The following is a 5514-nucleotide window of genomic DNA, read 5'->3' on the forward strand; positions in this document are numbered from 1 at the left end:
TCCTGAAGTTTTGGCTACATCACCATTAGACATCTCTGAAAAATGTACAGTATCAATATTAATTTAAAACTTAAAAAGAAGATAATAAATTGTTGTGCTATCAATTGGACACATGTGATTATTACATAGATTCACTTTAATGTTGATAAATAACCCAGAACAACACATTAGTAACTTTTGTGTTTTAAAATGAATAGTTTAAGTTATAATAAAAGGTAATTCAACTGTCTTTTTAAACTTTCACTGCTTCTTGAAACTGATACAGAAATATATTATGAATATCATAATTGATTTTTATCCATTGTTTTGTCTTTCTTTACTGCTATCAATATTAAATCAAGTTAAGTATACTCTCTCCTCTGACACCTCTTGTTTAGTATCATTAAAATCAATAACCTTAATCATACTGTAACGTGTACCGAGCTTAAATACGTATTTATAATCAATATATTATATTAATAATTTTCCTCTAGGTTTCCTTACCTAAATGATTGAAGACCAATGATTTCAAAATGATTGGAATATAAATTAAACAACTTGAATTAAACAAATATTAGATAAACAATACACAATATTGATATATTTGTTTACAATCCCAAATCTTTCCTAGTCTCTATGCCTAGTCTCGAGCCTCTCAAACATATAACCCGTCTCAATGCCTACTTACTATACTATGCTCATATTTACTAAGTTTCTGTTTTATTTATTTCCAAACAATTATCCAACAAATATCCTGCAGCCCGGTTTACTTTCTACTATATAGAAATCTGCAATCCTCTCCGGTAGCGTTGCCCCCTAGAGAACACGGATTACAGACAACATATAGCAGGTATAACTTCAAAGCTCCAAAATTAGATGTTGACAATCTGACTTCCACCAACAAAAACCCAAACTCACATTGAATACCTCTGCTTATATATGCTTTGCACAACAACGCCCTCTTACGGCTATTTATGATTGGCTACTCAACTTACAATGCAATTATACAGAAACGAGCACCTGCTAATAATGTTATATAGATCATATAGTCTGCATTACAAATAATGTCAATCAAAACATTGTAGTAGAAACTATTTATACATTTCATTAAAATTACATAAAAGAAATACTCGCATTATTATTTACAACAGAATAATAGCAAACTAACCTTAAGAATATATAGTCTCCAGTGCAACGTATTGTTTACGTATATTTACCTGCAAATGGCGTTCCTGTACTAAAGGGCCGTAACTCGTCATGATTGTTACATTACCCACGCCTCCGAAGTCATGCGTCTCGCATGTTAAATTATCAACAACTCTACCATTTATGTATTTATTGATGATATGTTAATCATAAAACTAATAGTGACTTTAAAACATAAACAAAACAGAAATGTACAAAAAGTTATGTAACCATCTGCCCCATAAACATTTTAAACTGATTCTTATTTATATTTTTGCCCTACAATATATTATTTCTTATGACTCATTATTCGGGGTATGAAAACCTGCTGACAAATTATGCGATACGTTTCTGCCATAATCAAATTCATTTGTTTCTGTTGACTAATTTTCCTTCATTGGTGTACCTCTTTGTTGTTCCTGTCTATTCATCTGATTTGAATTTCTTTTCTGTAAACTATCATTATGTCTTGTGGTCAATGACGTGTCAAAAGAAGCTGATGACAATGTCATGAAGCTAAATTGATTTTCGAGTCTTTCCATATCAAGTTGTAGTCTGAGACTCTCATTTTCCATCTTCAAAATTCTGTTTTGAATCTCCTTTCTTCATCATCTATCAATGAACGTTGATTTCCCTCGGCCATTTCCTATAGAATTTTTGTTTTGTTTTAAATAACAAATTATACGTACCCTTTAAAATGTACCTCTTCAAATGTGGGCAAACACTGGTGATTGTGTTTAATCTATAAATAATAATAGATCTATCCCACCGTCGCTGCCACCAATTCTGTAACGTGTACCGAGCTTAAATACGTATTTATAATCAATATATTATATTAATAATTTTCCTCTAGGTTTCCTTACCTAAATGATTGAAGACCAATGATTTCAAAATAATTGGAATATAAATTAATCAACTTGAATTAAACATATATTAGATAAACAATACACAATATTGATATATTTGTTTACAATCCCAAATCTTTCCTAGTCTCTATGCCTAGTCTCGATGCCTATGCCTATAACACTATATGCTCGTATTACTATGCCTACTTACTATACTATGCTTATATTTACTAAGTTTCTGTTTTATTTATTTCCAAACAATTATCCAACAAATATCCTGCAGCCCGGTTTACTTTCTACTATATAGAAATCTGCAATCCTCTCCGGTAGCGTTGCCCCCTAGAGAACACAGATTACAGACAACATATAGCAGGTATAACTTCAAAGCTTCAAATTTAGATGTTGACAATCTGACTTCCACCAACACAAACCCAAACTCACCTTGAATACCTCTGCTTATATATGCTTTGCACAACAACGCCCTCTTACGGCTATTTATGATTGGCTAACCAACTTACAATACAATTATACAGAAACGAGCACCTATATAATGTTATATAGATCATATAGTCTGCACTAGTGAGTCTACGAATAATATCAAATAAAACATTGTAGTAGAAACTATTTATACATTTCATTAAAATTACATCAAATGAATACTCGCATTATTACTTACAACAGAATAATAGCAAACTAACCTTAAGAATATATAGTCTCCAGTGCAACGTATTGTTTACGTATATTTACCTGCAAATGGCGTTCCTGTACTAAAGGGCCGTAACTCGTCATGATTGTTACAATACATTTCGCAAGCCCAAAAAATTAAATAATAAAATGATATTAATATTAATAAGAAATGCTGAAATATAATATAAATACCATTCTTTGGCACTTGACTTCCAGAATAATCTTCATTGTATGGCTTGCAGTTGAATGCTGAAGAATACATTTGAGCCATGTCATGACAAAACCAACATAATGGGCTTGCGACCAGCATGGATCCAGACCAGCCTGAGCATCCGCAGTCTGATCAGGATCCATGCCGTTTGCTATTGGTTTCTCTACTTGTTATAGGGTTTGTAAGCAAACAGCATGGATCTTGATCAGACTGCGCAAATGCGCAGGCTGGTCTGGATCCATGCTGGTCGCAAAACCATTATGTTGGTTTTGTCATGACATGGCTCATTTATTTGTACTCATTTTAAAGGGACTTGAAACTGTTCAAGAAAATATCAAATAATAGATTGAAAGCTGAAATACATTTTGACATTATTGAACTAAAAATGGAAAAATTCTTTCCATGATGTTGAATAGTTTGTGAAATCATACATAACAGATTATTTATTTTTTCTTCTTTTATTTACATAACCATACATCCTGTATGTTCATGAGTGCCTACATTTTGTGAACTATGCCTACATGTAGGTGAGTGCAGACATTTTGTTACATATATGTCTAGGCTATTTTAATAAGTTGCATTTTCTCCCATTGGTTATTTATAATTAGGTTTCTATCCATCCAATGTCGAATTTTTAATTTGGTCATATGATACTGCACATACTCTACCTTACATCACATACTTCTATTTATGAATTAATTTTTATTGTTAACTTTTACATTTATTTCATATTGTGATGTCTAATTGTTTATCAATTTATTATAGATTTATTGTTTATAGAATAAATATACAAACATGTACATGTATATGTACATGAAGAATCAAAGTGAGTGTTTATTATAATATTAACCCCATCTAAATTTTTGAATACATGCCTAATTCATTAGTGTTAACACAAAAAAGTACCTGGTATACTTGCTCCATCGCTGAACACAAAGTTTTCGATATCATGGATGGTAATGGTATCTGTGAAGACAAAAAACAACAATCTCACGCTATGATTCATATGAACATTTTATAACTTAGAATACCAGCTTAAAGAAGAAATCAATTGCTTTCCCATTTACAGGTTTTCTACTGAAACTATGTAGGTCATATTTTCATCCAAAAGAGAGGCAACATTTGGGATTTTTGGTCTTAAAGCAGCATGCCTCCAGATTCATGCTAATTTTCATGAAAATTTTGAAAATGTATTTAAAAGTGTATTATTGTGAAGTAAACAAAGACAGTAATTTACACATTTCATACAGAACTTAAAATCCATGTTAATTACCAAAAATATGCATAAATACCTCTTACTGTCTTAGTAACACAGTAGAATTACAGTGATTGATACTGCAAAATCAGTCATCAATCGCTCATAACATGTAACAAAATTAATTAAATATTGAATCTTTTTAATTTTCTTGAGATCTTAATACATTTTTCTAGAGATTAAATTTCTTTTTTCTATTTTGGCACATCTGGAGGTGTGCAGCTTTAAATAGTTCTGTCAAAAATATGTTCTTTTATTTTAACTGAAAACTGAAAATACAAAAAGATGACATCTCATGCACACTGATTAGTCTAAATCTATGTTTTTTTATGGTTTATAGTCTTTATCTTTATAAAATGTTCATAAACATTTTGAACAATGTAAAACTATTTTAGATGAACATGATGAAGGCCACTTCCAGCAGTATTGCTGTTAGGTGGCGCGATACCTCAGTTGGTTAAACCACTAATTATCACTCCTGAGGTCCCGGGTTCGATCCTGGGTTACACCCTTGGGATTTTTCAGAGACAAATTCAGTGTTTCCCACCTACCTAGAGGTGTACTGGTAAGAAATCCAGGTAATCCTCACATGTATCAGTGCTATACACTGGGCATGTAAAAGAACCAAGGGGTCTATTCAATAAGAGCTAGGGACTGGTTCCCGGATTCCCTTGTATCTTATAGCTGTCTCTTTAATCATAAATGTATACAAGGTATACCGGCTTAGAGTGATCAAAAACGATTTTAAAGCAGTATGATGTAGAAAGAAAAAAAAAAAAAAAAAGTTGACCTGGATTCAATGTGCTTGAATATCTGCCTAATAATCAAAATGGACAGGGTTCAAATCAAATCAGTCCTTGTGGATATTTGAAATTCTCAATGATGGTCACAACATTGGTTAAAAATCTAATGTGTAATTTCAACAGCTAGATAAAATCTCTCAACACTGGTGGAATTTAATTTTACCACAATCTCCAATTACAAGTCTGATGCCAACCCCTACACAACTTTCATCCACTCACAGATGGTACTTTTAGGATTGACATGTTGCAGTGTACAGTTATTTACTTATTAAGGCTCCAAGTTGCAAAAAGTCTAATATGAAATTAGGTGCTACCTATGGCGCGGAAAGTCATGTACATTTTCATGTAAATTATGCAGTATCAAAGAAATTATATCTATCTGAATTATATTGATAATATTGACATTAGCTCTGATCAAAATTATCTGTTGAATTGGTTCGTACTGGTGTGCGTACTGGTGTGCTGAACTTCTCATTCTGATCTGAAGAATAATTAAATTAATAATTTACAGTATACAAAAAAATAAAAAAAACATAAAATTGAAATAAA

At 31.6% G+C, this 5514-nt stretch overlaps 1 long non-coding RNA gene across 1 annotated transcript; it reads right to left on the minus strand.

Moving 5' to 3' along the window:
• Positions 1-5256, minus strand: LOC132751561 (uncharacterized). Its single transcript, XR_009628703.1, has 3 exons — positions 3814-5256; positions 2889-2945; positions 1-35 (listed from the first exon to the last, which is right to left on the minus strand). It is a non-coding gene; the product is annotated as an uncharacterized LOC132751561 (long non-coding RNA).
• Between the last annotated feature and the right edge of the window lie 258 nt (positions 5257-5514).

This window comes from Ruditapes philippinarum, unplaced genomic scaffold (assembly GCF_026571515.1).
Source record: "Ruditapes philippinarum isolate M1 unplaced genomic scaffold, ASM2657151v2 ctg6635_1_1_1_1, whole genome shotgun sequence".
NCBI lineage: Eukaryota > Metazoa > Mollusca > Bivalvia > Venerida > Veneridae > Ruditapes > Ruditapes philippinarum.